The sequence below is a fragment of the Ambystoma mexicanum genome, chromosome 2p (genome assembly GCF_040938575.1).
Source record: "Ambystoma mexicanum isolate Mex_15411 chromosome 2p, UKY_AmexF1_1, whole genome shotgun sequence".
Taxonomy (NCBI): Eukaryota; Metazoa; Chordata; class Amphibia; order Caudata; family Ambystomatidae; genus Ambystoma; species Ambystoma mexicanum.
Genome location: NC_090923.1, coordinates 698,762,297 through 698,782,952, shown reverse-complemented (window position 1 = coordinate 698,782,952; position 20,656 = coordinate 698,762,297).

Sequence of the window (20,656 nt, the reverse complement as noted above, 5' to 3'; positions counted from 1 at the left end):
GGTCATTAACTTGTAGCAATGTTTACGAAATAAAAGTGACAACGTTGTACTTGAGTGCAGATGCTCATCAAGGAATGAGTGGGAGTAATGGCTATGAGTGGAGCATAAATATACTAGTGGAGCATATTTGAATGGGTGAGGCATATGGTGGTGGCTGTGGTCTAAATTAGTGGGTGGGGCATACCTATGTTGGGATAGAGTTTAGGAGGGGGCCCCATTGGGAGGTCTCGCAGGGGGGGGCACATTTTGTGTTGTTATGCCACTGGTATGTCTTTGTGGAAAATGGTACAAAAAAGATGTATCCAGTCTCTAGGGTAAAGGAACACATGGAGTTATTTGATTCCAATGTTAGGTGGTTCAATGGTGTCGAATAAGGCTTCAGACTTTTGTGTATGTGGGTCGCAGCGCACTCAAAGGCATTGAGTCGTGTTGATCCCAGGATGTGAGTCAGCATCAAGTCGAGTTTGCCCAGGTTCTCCTTGTGGTTAGAAGGCAGCGTCTAGCAAGGCAAGTCAATGGGCCACCAAGAATGTTTAGGCCATCAAATGTAGTTTGAGTCAATGAATACCCACTCGAAGTCCAACTGTGCCAACGCTGCACCAATTCTGAATTCATATGGCTCTGTCTGAAAGATGATTTTTTGCTCATAACTTGGGATCTTTAGACTGGGACATTGCACAAACCGTTATTCAAGCTCTAGATGGATGTATGACAGGCAGGGTTCAGATGACTTTCTTTGGAAATTTCTTAGAGGTAATACCGTTTAGTGAAAGGACAAGTGTCCCATGCCCTTGTCTAACAGGCCAATATTAACCAGAAGTCACCAGTGAGGGAGAAGAAGGCTCTAACCTGTGTCTGGGTAGTGGGGCTATCCAAATCCATTAGTGCATTGACTTTGGTCTGGAGAGGCAGTTTCTTACTGCCAGTAGTGTCCTAATTAAGTAAAAGTGCCATGCATTGTATGGCTCTTGTAGGCAACCGTGAAGTTCTCTATTCCTGGCAGAAACCTGTTCACCATCCTCTGAAAAGTTGCAGGGGCATTTCTTAACTCAAAAGGCATACATTAAACTGGTATTCTCTTTCTGGAGGGGAAACTGCTAACTTCTCTTTTACCTCTTTGGCAGTTAGGCAGACCTGCCAGTATCCTGCCTTGTGGTCAAACATACTCATGAATGTGTCAAACATACTCATGAACCTGTTAATTAGATTGTCTGCCTTAGGACATGGGTTGTGCAGCTGTGTTGGTGAAAGTATTGAGCCTCCTGCAGTCCACACAAAAGTGGAGCGCAGTATTCCCACTACTGGTGATTGTAAGTACCAGTACCCCATGAGTGGCCCATGGGCTGTGAAAAGGCTCAGTATCCCCCAAGTCCAACACCTTCAAGACTTTTTCCTTAATGCCCTTGACCTTCTCAGACATCCGGTGAATCCTATTCTTCACCGGCTTACTGTATTCAGTGTCAATGTAATGGATGCACAAATACATCTTTCCTGGAGTCAAGGAGAACAGACCTCCAAACTGACCCAGCATCTGCCGCCAATCTTACAATTTCTGCTCAGTAAGGCATGGGGCGATCTGAACTGAACTCCCTCCAAAGAGCCATCAGTGGACTTGGTCTGCAACAAGACTGAGAGGGTATCTGTCCCCATCAGTCATCAGAGCCATAACTCAGTCATCCTGGCTGTAATGATGCTTCATCTGGTTGACTTGCAAGACCCACTGTATTTGCCTGAGTTCCTTGCTATCAATGAGGTAGTTAACCTCACTGACCCTTTACAGTACCATATAAGGCCCAATCCACTTGCTGTGAAGTGCGCTGGCTAGAAGACTTCCCTAATTCAGACAAGCTGTTCTGGAGTAACGTCCTTTCTGTGGCCTTCTGGTTATTCCAGTGCTTCATTAGCTCCAGACTGACCTTCAGATTTTGGGTTCTCTGTTCTTTTTACTTGGCCATCTTTGATCAGACACCAAGCACATATTACACAATTTCATGGGAAGGAGTTCAAGCATTGCCCTCTCATCCTTACTGCTCCAATCTTAGGGTGTCCCTTCCAGAATGACCAAACGTGAGCTTAAAAGGACTGAACATAACACTGCTCTGTGGCACCTGCCAGTAGGCAAACACAAGGTATGGCAGGATAATATCCCAATACTCCTCCCCATTTATCATTCCTATCATGGTTTGTTGAACTGCTCAACAAGTCCATTGGTGTTTGAATGAAAGACTGTGAAAATCTGGCAAGTTACTTCACATCCATCCATCCCACATTGCCTTCAAATATGCCTATATGGAGTCAGAAATAACTTATTTGTGGAATGCCACACAGGAAACATCTATAACAAGGCCTTTGCCACCACAGGGGCTTTGATGGTTCTTACGGAAATTGCCTCTGGGTACCAGGTTATGTGGTCTACCACAACCAAATTGCAATGGTTCCCTGAGGTGGTCCGATGATCCAAAGGACCCACACTGGTTCTGGAATGAAGAGGGGCTTTGTGGTTCCTTCAGATTTACTGGATGCTTGGCAAGTATAGAAACCCTGACAAACTCCTGGTGCTAATGATAAATAGGAAGACAGTCTGTCAATTGTCATGGTCACTACTAAGTGACCCTCCAAATGAAATGTCATTAACTAAATCCAGTAGGATCCTCCCGTGGCACTGGTGCACAACCAACCTACAGTTGGCCCCTGCCTCACAATGTTTGACCTCATTGTAAAGAAGGTCATTCTCCCAGTACAACCTGAACATTCCAGTGGCTTTCCCCTGAACCACTTTCTCTGCCTGCTCGCACAGATCAGCCAGATTGAGGCAACTGCTAAGGCTAGCCTGACTTGGATCTCCAGCTGAGGAAAACTCCCTCAGTTCTACAGGCACTGCCACCATCCTCAATCTCAGGTTGTGGTTCTACTCTGAACCAGGAATGATCTGATCCTCTTGCACCTACCATAATTAGACAGTGCTGATACTATCAGCAGACTCACATAGTGCTGGGGCTTTGTTCCTAATAATGAAGACATATATATTTGAGTATTTGAGGGAACTGGTGCCCCTGTTGTAGACCCAGTACCTTTCCTATTCAGGCTATTCAGGCTAATAAAGGACTATTCAGCAAGCCCCTGGCCTAGCTCATCAATGAAGAGGACCACACTGATGTGGCATCTGCTCACATGAAAACAGTGCTAACTACAGCTTGTGTGGGTCTAACCTTTAAGGCTGGATCTACCTCCCTGTGAGTCTGGTATCCACACTCTAGCAGACCTTGGCAGCTGGAAATGTGGGTGCCCCAGTGTAGGGGGCACCCTCACTTCTCCTTTCTATGGGAGTGTATGAAAGACATGGTTGAAATGTCCCATCACATTCTGGGTACATTTCTTAGTAGAAGGATGCAGACCATTGTCATAACCTCCTTTGGTTTACTTTTATCTATTGCTTTTTCATCTGCTTCAGATATTGTCACCAGAGCCTTTTTCTAGAGTTGAGCACTCACATACCTGTGCACCACCTTTGCAAGCTCCCCATGGTCTATGATAGCCTTGTCCATAAATGCTGGTGTAATTCCATCTCACAATTTTTAAGGATATTACTGCATTCAACCAAATTATATTCTTCATTACATTAGAAGTAAAGCAGAGTATACCAGCCAGACATTTTTAGTTAGGTCACACAGAGTTGTTTTTTTTTAACTCTTCTCTGGATTTTTTGTGATGCCAATGTGGTTGTCTTAGAATGCCGTCTAGAGCATCTCTTGTTTATGAGACTCCCTCTCATTATAGCAGCTGTTTTAGTAGGCAAAAGTGATAGTGCAAATGAGGAAAGTGAACAGAAGATATAATGGGGATGCCCCATGTATCAGAGACATAGATTAGTAAGGTATACTTATTCAATTTTTGTACCAATTGTATCCCTCCCATTCTTTTTGTAACACATTTTGAAGCTTCTTTAATGCCAAAATAGAAAACAACATTTAGAAAGATGTTCGCCCTCTGTTGCTTAGGCAGGTTATTTTGCGACTGAAATCCTTTATCCAAAAGGTGAATTCTGTCAGAGTCCAGTTACCTGTGAGGATAACCTTCAAACTTCCCACTCACCCCACTTCTGCCAACACAGTAGCAGTAATTAGGTATTGGGTGCAGTGGTGGGAAGGAAAGCACAATATCTCCTCCATGTGTTCAAGAGGAAAACGACAACAGACAAGGGTAACGCAGTAAAAATAAAAAAAAGGTAAAGGTGTGGTATTTCCCAACGTACCGCGGAGAGGACATGAAGAAGCAAAACATCTAGGTGTATCCAATCCTTAAGCTGGAGTCAGAATCTCAGACAACCAAAAATGGCAAACGGAAGAACTACAAAGAAAAAGTGACTGAGAGGGCAGCTGACCTGGCACATCCTTCACCTTGATAGCAGAGTTTATGCTTTCAAACCATTTAGCTGCTCGTGAGACATCAGTCGCCCAGTTTGATCCTTGGCATTCCGCTGTTATTTGGGCTTTGAAACCATAATTGTGAGAAAAACTGTTTCATTTTTCTTTTCAACAGCTTTTGAGTCTAATGCTTTGGTGAAAACGTGCTATCAATGTGATCTGAGCACGATGTTCCACCTATGATTGACTGATTTTCTAAAAATCCATTTGTGGATCTAGGTCACCTGGCCTAAGCCCCACTCACCTGTCACTCACTGCTAAATGGTTGGTGACAATCTGCTTTGCCACCCTTTGTCCCTACTCAAACAGCCCTACAGACTCTTTTCCTTTGCAGTTGGTGAGCAGATGGAAGTGGATCCAGGTCATGTGGCCTAAGTCTCACCCACCTGTCATTCAATGCAAAACTGTTGGTGCTAAACTGGTTTTCTGCCCTTTTTGTCTACTTAAGCAGCCCTCCAGCCTCTTTTCCTTTGCAGTTGGTGAGCAGGTGCAAGCAGATCTAAATCACGGTGCCTAAGCCACACCCACCTTCTTAGCCCATTCTCTTAATTTCTGCTCTCAACTCTTAGATCAAGGGTGTCTCTCGCCGGGGCATCTGAAGTGAAGGGCAGACAAAGAAAAGGGCAATTTGTGTTAGGACCTCTTCAGACCGGGAGGGCTCAGGGCTTAACCCCTGCTCAGACAAAAGGTAAGCACACGTAGACATGTGTTTTCTTCTTCTGTGACGACAAGCGATCCCCACCATCAACAGGCAACACCAACATCAACGACATTGCCCCTCCTCCAAGGCATGGATTCTGCAATTCAGCAACCTCACTCACATCAGCCTAAAGCCCATTAACACACTCTCACTGTCTGCAACATGGAGGCTGATGCTCACCCACATCTGCTCAGCAAACACCCATGTAGCAGGCATCACCATACTCATCACTAAACAAGACCTTGATGCCATCTTCATCACTGAGACCTGATTGACACCCACCTCCTCTCACATCATAGACATCCTTGTCCCTGATGGCTACAGCATCCAACAAAGAGACCGGCTGAACAAGACAGGCAGACAACTTGCACCCATCCACAAGACCTGTGACCCTGCACCACACTTGATTGTCGACAACATTGGCTCCTTCATAGTCCTCCTCTGCCACTTCCCTCTCTCCCCAATGGACACAGTCACCTTCCATCTCATCTACAGACCACCCAAACCTAACAACACCAAATCTGAGACTTTACCGACCTGGTCACCACCATGTCTCTCAAGCAAGCCAAAAACATATTCCTAGGTGACTTCAACCTCCCAAGCAACAATGCGACTAAATCGATGAAGGAAGCTCTCCTCTGCCTTCTTGATACCCTCAGCCACACACAACACATGAAAGACCCAAAGCACGAGAATTCTAACATCCTCGACCTAAACATCGCTGTATTGCCTTCCCCCCGCTGCAGCTCTCTTCTCCCGCTTGACTAATATAAACACCTGGCCATGTCTTCCAACATCCTGCACACCACCCCAGTCAAGCACTCCCAGCATAAACCCAGCATAAACCCGCCTGCAAACCAAACCAAACCATTAGCACCTTTGTAAACACAATAACTCAACCTCAGCAAAAGAGTCATCAAGAGAAAACCTGGCACAGTTCCATGAATGCATCTGACCTGACGCACCACAAGGAACTCCGAGCAACCCGCCGACAACAAATAAACACAGCAAAGGCCTCCTACTATCAGAACACATACGTAGAAGCTGAAAACAAAAGCAAAGCTCTCTTCAAAGCGGTCAAGCACTGCGTCAAAGTATTACTCTTCCATACCACACTCCATCAAAACAATTCAACACCATCAACATCTTTATTGATGGAATCAGAAAGTACTCCAGCACATAGACATCAGCTCTGCATCCACAGACCCACCTCACATCCCTCCTCGCAAAACATCCACACCCTGGACAACATTCAAGACACTATACAGAGGACCTGTTAGAAACCCAGGCAGCTCTCAAAACCATGTCATATACAGAGGGCATCCTCCCAGCATCCATCCTCAAAACCATCCCTGCAGAATCTATCCTTCTCAACCTGGATATCATCAACAGCTCCCAAACTCAAGGCACCTTCTCATCAACCCGAAAGACAGGAAAAATCCTGCCTCTGCTAAAGAAACACACTCTGGATCCCGAAAGGTAAGATCATCGAGAAAGCGGTAGCTGCACAACTTCAGCAACACATCAACACCAACAATCTCCTCCAACACTACCAATTGGGTTCAGACCCAAATGCAACAGAGAGACGGCAACCATACAGGTGGCTGTTGACATCCTTAACATCCTTCATGATGGCCTATTCAACCTCTTTGTCTTTTGACACAGTAGAGTACAAGGTGCTGACGGCCACCCTACATCAGCACATGGTCCTACGCTGGTTCAAGCCCTACCTTGTCAACCAACAGCAGTTTGTTCAGATGGACTCATCTAGATTGCTAATGCTTGCTAGGCACAATTACATGCAGTACCCTTTGGGAACACTACACACAATTAAGACAACAGGCGTAAGCACAATCTCACCTTTGGTACAAGCCTGTACTACACAGTTTTGTGGTAGAAGTGGCTGAGCAGCTAGACTTATCTCAAGAGGGATGTGAGCAGTACAAGGGGTTACAAAAAGGACTTACAATCACAGTGGTTCAAACAAACACTTACTCAAGGTTTCTTAGTAAAGTAACATACATTTATTTACACAGTAAGTTAGAAAATATTCTACCAGCTAGAAGCAGCTCAATTTCACACTATAATGCACTACAGTACTAAAACAATACGTTTCTGAACAAGTTAGGCTCCCCTGAAGTGGGAGCAAAATGGCATTTCAGTAACTTTAAAATGGGGTAAAAAGACAAAGGTTATAAGAATCAAACACAGTTACTTTCCTAGGCAGGGCAAATAGTTTCAGTTCGCTGTAAGAGGCAGTTCAATGCAATAGGCCTGTGCCAAAGTCAATGGATCAGTGTCTTGGCTAGGATAGCACATTTCTGGTAGTAAACAGTTAAGTCTTTGCCAATGTTCTTAGAAGTAGTTTGCTCGAAAAATAGTTATAGGTCGGTTTAGGAGCAAACAAGACTCCAAAGTTGGGAAATTTTCATAAACGTTCACCGTGGCAAAGAGGATTTCTCTACTACATTTGCACAGTACCTTATGGATGAATAAAATCTGTAGCTGAGGCAGTTGTTCCTGGCAGTTCCTGCAGATCTCGCTGTTCCTGAGCCTCAGTGGTGGGGACAAGAGGGAGGACGTCGGGCGGTTCCTGCTCTGCACGGGGAACGATCCACAAGCTTGGCAAAATGTAATTTTAAGGTGTGAGTGCCTTAAAGTCTGCAATCTGATATCCTTCTCACTGGATATCTGGTTTTCAACAGAAGCCCGAAGAAAACTTCAACCAGTATGGACATGGTTTCCAGGTGGCTTGTGAGTTGGTTGTTTCCACCAGCTCAAGGGAAGAAGTCGTCCTTGAAGGAGCTTCTCTGTTGAGGGAGTTTCAGGCAATTCGGACCTACAGCAGGGCTTCACCTGGCAAACCAACAGTTCAGGAGTTGCAGCAGTCGTCTTCCTTCAGCTCATCTTCGGTTCTTTCGTTCCAGTGGTCAAATCTACCTTCAAAGTCCCAGAGACATGCTTTCAAACAGTTTCTTCAATTTATTCCAGTTTAGCTTTCACTCACTCAGCAAGGTGGCTGTCCTTGCCGGACAGTCAGCCAGCCAATCATGCCAGAGTGCATTCAGGTCTCCTCGGAGACTAAGCACAGGGAGTTTCGGGCACCTCCCTCACATCCTGTCCACTCCAGACACTCAGGCGCCAAAGGGAGGCTGCAGCACTGAAGCTCACCAAAGGCCAACTAGCAAATGGACCAAACCTGGTTTGGCGTGCAGCGACAAACACTAGAAGGACCTTTACAAAATTAAATGGTGAAAAAAGTCGATCAGAGCCTGTTTTTACATAGGGGGCTCAGACGACATCTTGAAAAACATGGCTCTGGTGGATTTCAGCTACCACAGCATTTAAACGGGCAGCGGTCAGGGAAATCATGCTAATACCACTACCAGCCGTTCTGAGAGGAAAGGGTAGCTTTTGAGGGCTTCAATAGTTTTCTAGGCATAGGGACTGTGCTGGGTCTAGCAATTTAAAAAGACTGGCAAAGTCAATTTAACTTTACATTCACTGGGAGACAGTAGTCAGTCCCAGAGAAGGTATTTATACCTTGCAAAGTCTATAATACATCCCTGTGCCACTGCACTGAGAATGCTGCGTGACACACAAGAAAAAGATGATGCCTTTGGAGTTGCCTAAAACTCCATATCCAAAGAACACAAAAGTAAAACACACATCAAAGTACATGAAAGAGTGGGAAAAAAGGCTCACACTCTTTCCAGGTAAAAATGAAAGTCCTAGAAATCCAGCAAAGTTGCTGGGGGTCTCAAAAGGTAAGGGAAATTATCACATTTATGAGAATTCTCCCTAACACTGCTACCCGTCACCTGTGGAGTCCTTCAGGGTTACATCCTCTACCCAGTGATCTTCAAGCTACACATGGAGCTGCTGGGAGCCCTCCTAGTCACACACAACATCCAATAATAGGCAGACGACACAGAGCTAAACTTCAAGATCAACTCCATCACGGAGCTCCACAGCCTCGGGCTCCAACATGGGCTCCAACCCGACCCTCCTATCGGGCCGGTATCCCCAGATGCCACGGGCCTGCCCCGGGCCCCACCATGGCTGCCAGTGCAAAGCGCAAAACCAAAAATGGCCATTTCTTTCCATTTTGCCTGTGCTGCGCAGGCATAATGGAAAGAAATGCCTATATATGAAAATAAATAAACGCGACCGTGATGGCGGCTCGGGGACTGAGAGCGTACCAGGGCCACATTTATTTTTTTCACAGTTGACCATTTCTTTCCATTCTGCCCACGCCGAAATGGGGAATTATTATTTTTATTTTTACATTTGAACATTTCTTTCCATTTTGCATGCGCCGCGTGGGCAAAATGGAAAGAAATGCCAATATATGAAAAAAAAATAAGCGTGGCTCGTCAAGGCTGCATTTAATTGTATTCCTTTTTCTGGGGGAGCCAGGGATTTCATTGGCTTGGCCTGTGGTGGGCTCCTAGAGCCAGGCCTGACCCCCAGCCTGAACCCTACCCATGAAATCCATGACTCCCACAACTCTGCTATATAGATTATACATGTACAGTCCAGAATAGAACCTGTGTCCTGGTTTGACATATGCTTATAATTTACTTTGAAGGTGGTAGGAATCGTAAAGCCAAGTGGGGGTTTGGCAATGCATATATGGCATGGCAGTGTTTATTAGCAAACACCAATTCCTGAACCAGGTCTGTTGAACACTTCCTTCACTACTGAGTGAAGTCTCTGCTGTGGGCCCTTATTAGAAAAGTATTGTGCAAAATGAAAAGACTATGGGCCTCATTACACGGATGGCAGTAAGGATTTACCGGTACCAGTAAAATACCAGTACCAGTAAATCCTTACCGCCTTACTACGAGGTCCCTTTGCGGGTTGGGGAATTTAACGCCTGCTTTTTGCAGATGTTAAAAACCAACCCGCAAATGGACCAGGGAGCTAATTACGGTACCGCAATTTACGGTACCGTGATTAGCGCCTTCCCCATTCCGATAGAGCCCTATGGGGCAAAAATAGGAATGGGGAAGGCCAATGGTGGAAGGGGGAATTACTGCCCCGCAAACCTTGGAATAGGGCGGTAATTCCCCTTTCCACCAAGGTGGTGCCGGTATTTTACAGGCATGAATCATGGCGCTGATAGCGCCATGGTTCACCGCCATCCGTGTAATGAGGCTCTATGAATAGACAGAGTAACTGTGGCCAGCGTGAGAGTGAGCGGGCTTTTGTTTGTCATCTTATAAATGGTCATCCCAGAGATAGTTTAACGTACTTTTGTGAAGCTTTTTGCTCAGCTCGCGAGGCACAGAGCAATATAAAAAAAAATGATTGCATGGACTTCCCAGTAGTTTAAAACCGATTGTTCCAGCGTTTCTTCCTCCTTTTCGTCACACACAAAACATCTCTTCGTTCTTTGGCAATTTTGCAGCTGGCGACTAGAAGCACATTTTAATGACAGCATCTTTGCTTCTTTGAATGATTTCTGTTTTCCGCGTATCCGTTGCTAAGGAGACATTCGCAGCCCCCTACACACACCTCCTGGACACTTAGAATGTCTTTTAGCTGAATCTGAAGTCAGGCAGAACTGAAAAGACAGTTTATTTGCAGTTCCCCCGAAGAAATCGTACCTCCAGGCGTCGCCATCACTTTCCTGGAAATGCCGTTTGCATTTCATTTGAATGCCTCGCTGAGACTACCTTCACACCATCAACGCCGGCATTTTAAAAAGAACACTCAGTTCTCCTAGCTCCCCGCTCCCCAGCCCTGCTGCTTGCAACACTCCAGAGAACTGTGGGGCTGGACAAGGGACTGGGAAATCGGGCGTCTATATGAACAGTGCACTGATGTCCCCATTTGTTTATCATTTAAATGAGGCTAATCGGGATTCTGTGATTTGTATACATGCAATCAACTACTCATCAGCTTGTCTTTACTCAATATGTAAATACTGCTCCCAATCAAGGCGGGCATGGCTGTGCTATATTTAAACGGACACACCGCCTCTTTCCTGTCAATCTCCGAGCATCGGTTGCACGCTTCTCTGTCTTTGAAGTCAGGGTAACAGTGCCATTTATGAAAGAGTTAACACCTTCAATGGGGCAGGCATCAGTGCCTCTGCGGCTCATTGTTGCGGCAATATTAAAAATAAGGTATTATAAGTATGAATCCGCAAAGATTTGCCTTCCTACACAGTTTATTCTTTAAAAGGACACCCTGGGACCTCAGGCGGTGTAGTCCAGAATTCCTATTCTGGAGTTTGACCTGTGATATTAGTTAAAGGTAGGCCCTGGAAAAAATGGCATCAAATCTTTTAGGACTGCCAGGGCACATCACGAGCACCCACACATCCAAATATTACACAATCCGTTTCCTGTTCTCCGAATCTGACTTTGACGTTTTCCAATTATTCCCTTTTGCAATAGCATAAACCTGTTGTTTTCTGCATCATTAATGCTATGGTCCACTTAAGAAGACTGACTGGCGTGCACCCACACTATCACAAAATAGTATTCCTCCATTTCCTCTCTGTCTCCTTTTGTCTGGCACACTGACCTCTCTTTCTCCTTACTCCTTTTCTTTCTGCAGACTAAGGTGTGGGTGCCCCTGGCCAGGGCACAATACGTGAATTCTCGGACAAGCCTTGGATCTTTGAGGCTATGACAGCAGTGACTTGTTTAAGCAATATTACTTGATCAGGGTGTGGGGGAGGTGGGGGTGGGTAGGGCAGGAGTGGCATTACAGGGCCAGGTAATGCTCTGGCCATTCAGAAGCCTGAGCGAAGTGGGATGGTGTGACGTGTGGGTGCAGGGGAACACTTACCTAATTTGTATTTTTTTATTTTATTTGTGTTTTATTAAACGCCTTAATCCAAAGCACTTAACAATTTAAAACAGAGTACAGTATAATAACAAATTATTGAACAATGAAACAATCAAATCCATATAGTAGTCTTTCAGGGGTGTTGAAGAAGGTGAGTTTTCAAGGAAGCACAAAAGAGAGAGTAAACAGTGATAGATCGAAGTGCGAGTGGAACAGCATTCCAGTTGAGGAGAGCAAGAAGCTGAAAAGACCAGAAGCGAGACTGGGCACATGGAGGACGAGGAACCACAGGTCTAAATAGAGAGAAAGTAGACAACAGACATTAGGATCCAGTTTTGTTGCACCAAATTTAAGATTGTATTCATTGGTGAGAAGACAATATTGTTCTTTTTCTCAAAAACACTTTTGTTGTGATGAACATTCTTATTTGGGCAGAGGGTTTTGACTCCTCTAATTCATTAAATGGTACTCAATTTTCCAAAGTAACATATATCAGAAATCCTTCTTTATATCATATTCTTACTTTCAGTTGTGGGATGTATCAACCCACTCATCCAAGCCCTGCAACATCACTGTGTATTGCTGGCAGCAGAAACATCATAATGGCCACTGGAAAGCATGCTGCTCACTAGAAATCACCAGAAATTGCACAGTGAAACCTGAAAAATAGGCCGCCATCTACTTTTGCCTATCTTAGTGAGCACAGGAGTTCAATGCCAAAAACACCATTGGGCTACCCACAAATAGCCTGAAACCACTTGGAAAATGCAATGCTGATTGAAAAAGAAACACAGAGCTGTTTGAAAATCTGTTTTCTTGATTGTCAAAAATTGCTAAAATCATGGCTCACAAATCACCTAAAATATCCAACCTCTTTGTTGGGTGTTCCACATCATTTACTTCAAGAATCTGCATCAATACAATGTCAGCAAGAATCATATGTTCTCAGAACAAAATCCTATTTTAAAGATACTTGATGGAAAGACAGATGTCAAAATGGGTGTAATACCATTGCTCACCTCTACCAGAAAGCCGGCGTTTTAAAACCATTTGTGTAAAGTTGAACAACTGAACTCAAATTATGCCAAAGAAGAGGATTACATCAAAATGCCATATAAGAGTGCTACACAATGATTTAATGTTGAAAAAGACCTGATTTAAAGATATGTTGCTTATTTTAAGTTTATAAATGTATTTTTTTCACAATGAACTATGTTACAATTGATCAGAAAGTAACCTGATGCAGTTAAAACTCCAATATGCTTGCTTCCCCTGAGAACCCTTCACACCTTGTCATTCCCACCAGAACGAGGATGTCGCATTGGCATGCTAATCAAGAGGGGAGGAGATTTTCTCTGCATCCCGGAGAAAGGAACAATAGATGCCTTGGACTGAATAGGGAATGCTAATTTGGGGTGTAACTGACCACAAACTGCTGGCAGGAAACAAGACATGTGACCCTCTGAGTCAGCCCAGCTCTGGGGCGGACCAGACTGAGATGTGGATTTAATATTGGAGTAAATGTATGTTTTATAAAAATGATTATAACAAAGTGTACTGAACTGACAAAAATGTAAAACTTTGAGATTGTGAAAATGAAAAATTCACTCACAGTTTAAGACTAAGCTGAAATCCTGTGATGTTCTGTGACCAAACCCCGGAATTTATTCATACTGTAGATACTGTGTTCATGCTAGAAACATGAAAACTTACAGTAATATGCTCAGAGCGGATATGCATGCATGTATCAAATTTGGTGCAGAATGAATACTGAGAAACCCTCCAAAAGCGCAAAAATGTTGTCATTTCTGAACCCAAGGTCGTAGAAACATGGGACTTTAACAGAAATGTACCTTAGGCAATCTGTCATGTAATTATGTATTCTCAACAACTTGTGTAGCTGGGAAATATGTTTTTGGGGAAAAATAGATTTTCTATGTAAAAGCAAAAGGGAGGGATTTCTTTTGGACCATAAACACAGCATCACCCTGACTCATTCTGACACGCTGATCCTTTCTCCAATCGGGGGATAGGAAATCCTCTAACCTATCAGATCCTTAGAGGGTTGGGTATTATAGAATCAGCCTTCCCACCCACTTTGGAAATACATAAATAGGGACTGTGAGGACAGATAGGACACACACATTTTTCCACTACTCAACTGATTTCTTGCGAATTACCTGGCAGGAAGACTCCAGACTCCGGATCTAGAACCAAACTCCAGAACCAAACTCTAGAACCCTGAAGCAAAGGCCTAACCCAAACTGAACTCTTTGCAGCAGGTGTTCAGAATCTTTTGCAAACTGATTCTAACCCCTAAACTTTCAAGGGGCATCTCAAAATCCAACAGCCGGGCTGAGCTGTTTTGCTGTTCTAGCCAAGAACCCTGTGCTAGAACCCAGATCCAGAAACAGAGAGCATAGCTCTATCCAGAACCCGTCAGATCCAGTTCAAGAGGCCACCCAGATTGCAGTGCAGTGCTGAGAGCAGAACCGAGAGTGCCTGAGACCTGTCCAGTGGCGAGTGAAGCCAAACCCTTGACCAGATCCTGACGGGGCCCATTCCATTCCCAAGCCTAGCAGTGAGTATCTAGTCTAGAATTGTGCATAGTCATCTCTTAGTTTAAAGTAATACTATTCCATACATTCCATTTATCCAAAACTGCATTATAGAATCCTGTGCCCATCCTGAATTCTTCTCATTATATTGTTTGTGATAATTGTAGTAATAATCACCTTTGCGCTGATTTTTTCTGAAGAGGGACAAGTTTTTTGATGGACAGAGATCAGAGCGGAGGCGCCCTGTTCTGGTGGCTGCCCGTTGAGTGTCTTGCTCTTCATGGCTCCTTAGTCTAAGCCTATCCTTGATGCTAAATCTTTAAAGCACAATCTGTCATTTTTGAAATCTTGACTTCATTTCTGAAAAAATATACCTTCACAAAAACCTCCGTAACATTTGAACCACACACTAAGATCCTACGCTTTCCAATGAACCTAAAATGATATTCCAATTCATTATAGTTTTTCCATAATCGCGTTTCGCGCACGCAGAAAAGTTGCCGCAAATTGAAATTTAGCTCCATTTCACAACATGTCAAAATAGCTGTTTCTTGTTTACAACTGCTGAAATTCGTTTTCAATCAGATAATCCTTCATGAATCATTGCTAATGTTGACCTGTACCAATCCAAAGTAATTCTCACTAGTGCTGAATCTCCTTTAGTGAATTAAAATCATTTTAGCATATTTTTCCATTCATTGCTATCCCATTCAAAAGTATTTGTGCCTGTTTTAAAACCATACCTGTTTTCTCTAAGCTTGCTGGGGAACTGGGACTGAACTGCATTATTGAGTGTATTCTTGAAACCTGTGTGCCCTCATTTCTATCTCTTCATTTTGCATAATGGGGGGAGTGAGTAGTCACAGGAGAAAAAGTGATTATATTGTCTTTTGATTGAAAACATATCAAGTTTATTTCTGTGTTGCATTTTCCCATCCTTGCATTTCCTTGAACCATAAAAGTATTCGCTGCTACAGTATCCTTCAATTCCTACTCCTAACTGATTAAAGAGATTGTTGATATTGTGATATTACCCATTACTGATTACTGTTCATATTCATAAGTGTGCTATTCAGATATTATTTTATTCATAAAAGTGTGATGTCCGCGGACATGCAACGTGTTCGCTGATTGGATGGTGCAGAGCGTGGAGGGCGTCAGATTTTCGGTAGCGCCCGCCATCTTGGATTCGCGGACGTCCGCGGACTGCGCGGTGAAACTTTTTAAAATTTGTATTTAGTAGAGTGTGTTTGTGTGTAAGAGTGTTTGGGGAGGGTGGGAGAGTATGAGATTAAATGTTGTGGTTTTTTTATGTGGTAGACACTCTTGTTGTATTTGATTTGTCTGTGGACAAAAAGGCTGTTCTGAAATGTTCTAAATAAACTAAATGGGGGGGTTTTCCGAGGACGCAATGTGTGTCCGTTTTGTTCGCAAGCAAGCTGAAACTGCTCTATGAACACTCGCGGTGTCCTGAAATGTTCATAGGGGGTGTCCTGAAGACGCTGTCTGTATTGTTCTCTGGCAACTTGAATGTGTTCTAAGAACACTGGTGGTGTTCTGAAATGTTCGTAAATAAACAAAATGGGGGTGTCCTGAGGACGCTGTCTGTATTGTTCTCTGGCATGTTGAATGTGTTCTAAGAACACTCGTGATGTCCTGAAATGTTCGTAAATAAACAAAATGAGGGAGTCCTGAGGACGCTGTCCATATTGTTCAATGGGAAGTTGAATGTGTTCTAAGAACACTTGCGGTGTCCTGAAATGTTCGTAAATAAACAAAATGGTGGTGTCCTGAGGACGCTGTCCGTATTGTTCGTTGTCAAGTTTAAAGTGTTCTAAGAACACTCGCGGTTTCCTGAAATGTTCGTAAATAAACAAAATGGGGGTGTCCTGAGGACGCTGTCTGTATTGTTCTTTGGCAAGTTGATTGTGTTCTAAGAACACTGGCGGTGTCCTGAAATGTTCGAAAATAAACAAAATGGGGGTGTCCTGAGGACACTGTCCGTATTGTTTGTTGTCAAGTTTAAAGTGTTCTAGTAACACTCGCGGTGTCTTGAAATGTTTGTAGGGGTTGTCCTGAAGACGCTGTCGTATTGTTCTCTGGCAAGTTGAATGTGTTCTAAGAACACTGGCGGTGTCCTGAAATGTTCGTAAATAAACAAAATGGGGTGTCCTGAGGCCGCTGTCCATATTGTTTGTTGTCAAGTTTAGAGTGTTTTAGGAACACTGGCGGTGTCCAGAAATGTTTGTAGGGGGTGTCCTGCAGACACTGTTCGTATTGTTCTCTGGCAAGTTGAATGTGTTCTAGGAACACTCGTGGTGTCCTGAAATGTTCGCAAATAAGCAAAATGGGGGTGTTCTGAGGACGCTGTCCGTATTGTTCTTTGTCAAGTTGAAAGTGTTCTAAGAACTGTCGCTGTGTCCTGAAATGTTTGTAGGGGGTGTCCTGAAGACTCTGTCCGTATTGTTCGCTGGCAAGTTGAATGTGTTCTAAGAACACTTGTGGTGTCCTGAAATGTTTGCAAATAAAAAAATGGGGAGGTTCTGAGGATGTGGTCCGTATTGTTCGCTGGCAAGTTGAAAGTGTTCTAAGAACACTCATAATGTCCGCGGACATTAAAAGTTTCCATACGCCATAGTTGAAATGTTTGACTCTATGGGTGTGATATGCTGCGGTGGTTGTGGCCAGGGCATAGAGTCTTGGGTGCATGGCCATTTGGCCATGCACCCATGACTCTATGCCCTGGCCACAACCACCGCAGCATATCACACTTATAGTTGCTTATAACTTTGCGTCAAAAAGAAATTTATAAGGAACAAAGTAATAAGCCATTATGGGTGTGATATTCTGCGATGGTTGTACTTATTATAATATACTTACTCTTTGATTTAGTAACTGGAGTACATGTATTTTTTTTAATTTCTGTGATAAAAGAAAATAGTATGTTAGTATTAGTATTTTGTAATGACTTATTACATTGTATAATCAACATTTGTTTTTATGGACCCTCATATTTAGTAGATTACAAACCAGAGTACTGTGCAATTTGCTCAGTTTCTGTGTTTGTTGATAAAATCATTGGGTCTGTGGGAGAAAAAAATCCATGTTGGATTAAAAAAAACATTTTTCTGTTATGCTACAGTTTATTTGTTTGTTTGTTTTCAGTGTTCACTTGTTGTTTCTGGCTAATGCTTTATACATTGGCTTGTTGCAGTTTTTTGGAGCATTAACATATTATTTATTTGTTTGGATATTGTAAAATTTTGGAGCAGTTAGATACCAGTAGGCGTAATCTAACTGTTTATTTTTTTATATATTTTAGTGGTATTGATTTATATGTTTGGATATTGTTACATTTTGGGACAGTTAGATACCAATTGGCGTATTCTAACTGTCTATTTTTTGCTCTAATTTAGTGGTATTCATTTATCTGATTAGTTGTGGAATCTTTGGGCAGTTAGATAGCTTTTGGAATATTTTAACAGTTTATATTTTTTTACTACAAGTTTACTTAAGGTTTAAGTACAGTTTAGTTATCAAATTTTGGTTTTAAGAACATTAAATAAGCGTTTGTAAGATTTGCTGGTTATCTCTGCTTTAGAGTAATGGTACTATCATTACATTCAAACCATCCACATTTCTTTTTCATATATGCAGTCTAGTGCCCTGAATTGGTTGTGGTGCCTGCGTGGTAGATTATACCTATTGTTGTGAAGGTTTTCTTACCAAGTGATATTTGACCATGTGTGAAACCAGTCAGCTTGAAGTTGTTTTTGGTACCATCTGCATTGTAAAGTAGAAGCATTAGTATTCCGTATTTACTATGTGTTTGTATTACTAACGTGGAGCGATTATCCGAATTTCAGGTAGTACATAATCCACCATGGTTTGCATTTTGTACGAGTTGCTGAAATGGAATGGATTCACAATTAGGTATTGATATATATATGAAGCGTTCATTGGGGATTTCTTCATGTGTCACATTATAATGCAGAGAGTGCATGTATGTTTGCACATGTATGAAATCTGGAAGATTTCATTTATAGGTATGTTTTTATTTTCCAGTACTTGTAGTAAGTAGTAGTAAGTACATTAGAAATTCTTGTGGATCGTCCTGTGAGCTTATAGTGAATTTAACCATTCCAGCACAGTAGTCCTGCAAAGAGCTCTTCATAGTTTGTTTTGAGTACTTCTTGTAATCTGAGGTGAATCAAAGCCAACATTAGGTTGGACACCATGCTCACTTCATCTATTGGTAGCATTTTCATTTGTTTCAATACTCTGTGTAGTTCCATTGCAGCTTCTGTAGAAAGTTTGTAATAGTCTAATTTGTTTTGGTGTTCTACTGGCAGGAGTAGTAATCAGTGTAAAGTGACACCACCTATGCTGTAGGTAGGTAAACTGTGGGGGCAGTGACAAAAGCTGACAGTTTGTTGTTTGTCAATTGTTGAAGGAACTTACTGATGATTTTGATTAGGAATGTTTTGCCAGAACCAGCTTCAAGACTGACGTACAATAGTATAGGTTTGTAATTTTGGCAAGTGCATTCTTTGTTTTCATGTTGTACACCATGTGCAATTTCTTTTGTTACTTCTTGAAAAATGCTATGTTGCTCATTGTTTAGTTTTGATTGTAGTATTGTTAAGTCTTCTTTATCTTCATATTGACACATGGTGTTTTCTACTTCTATCATAGCTAATTCTGCCTCATTTGCTATTAGTGGCTCTCCCAGTGGTTCTTGGCTTCCTGTTACAAAAGGTTACCTACTGTCAGGAGTGTCCTTATCTAGTTGGGCCTGGAGTTCTTCTTCGTGTTGCTGTTCATTGTGCAACTTTGTTTTGTACTGTGTAAAGTTTACATCAGTTATAGTGCTTTCATTTGCTTTGAAAGCGTCTTCATATGAGTTATAGTTATGTAGTATTTCTTCTTCTTTTCTCCATGGTTTAAGGAGTTGTAGCAGGGACATGCAATATATTTCTTTATGTTGAGGGGTCTTTAATGACAATTTGATATGATTAATTAAATTTGGTTTGGTGAGTTTTACTAAGATGCCGTCACAGTTTGTAACTCCGTATTTACCGTTTTTTTCATCAGGTTTTATATTATTTTTCTATGTGTAGTTTTGGGCTATGTGGTATAGACACATGGTTTCCAAAGTGGTACTCCTGTTTGGGTAGTATGTGTCCAATAAATTGTTTTTTAAAATGTCTTGGCTGTTGGAATCATGTTTGGCTATTGTTTCTATATCTTCATATGATTTTAGAACTCTTTTTCTAGATTTAGCTGGACCAAGACTTAGCCATACTATATTTTCAGATTTACCATACAGTGCAGTACCAGTTAAACGATCAGCTGCTTCATAGGATTCACATTCTCTATGGAACAGCATTTTTATGCCCAAGCTGTATAATTTTTGAGATACTGTTTTATCTGATGACAGGTCATTCCACAGGTCTTGCAGCTGTGTCTTTTCTGCTTTGGTTAAGTATGCTGTGACATATCGTGCAACTGCAGTAGAATTGTCTGCAATGTACTGCACATCTATGTTTGCATTCCATAAGTGGGCAATGATTGCATTGTAATTATTGATATATTTTTCTTCTTCTTTTCTTTTTATGTAATATGTATTTTTTGGTGACTTACCTTTAACACTATGTCTAACTGAAGACATGAGGTTGTTTACTTGACCTGCATTTGTAACTGGTCTAGGGAAACCAAATCGGCATTTGGTGTAGTATTTCCCTTTGATTTTTGTATTTGCGACAACAATATTTGCCACATTTGTGTCTTTGAAATTGTAAAATTCCTGCATGAAGATCACTATTTTTGGATTCCGATGGAATTTCACAAGTGACAAATTTTTCAATAAACTTTAAAACAGTGGCATTGCTGTCTTGACCAAATTTAGCAGCATCATTAATCCATAAAAGCATGTGGATATGTGGTGCACCTCTGGCTTGGTATTCTTTTCTCCAAAAGAAGTGTTGCGCTTCTCCAAGGGGAGGAACAGTTTTATTACAAATAAAATGTAGCATAGCAATGAAGCGATGGTGAAAATATCTTGAAACATTAACAGGATCCAGAGAACAAATTTCTCCAGATGTTAGTATATCTATGTTTGTTTTGTTTTTGTTTGATATGCGTATGAAATCATGTAAATCTTCCCATGC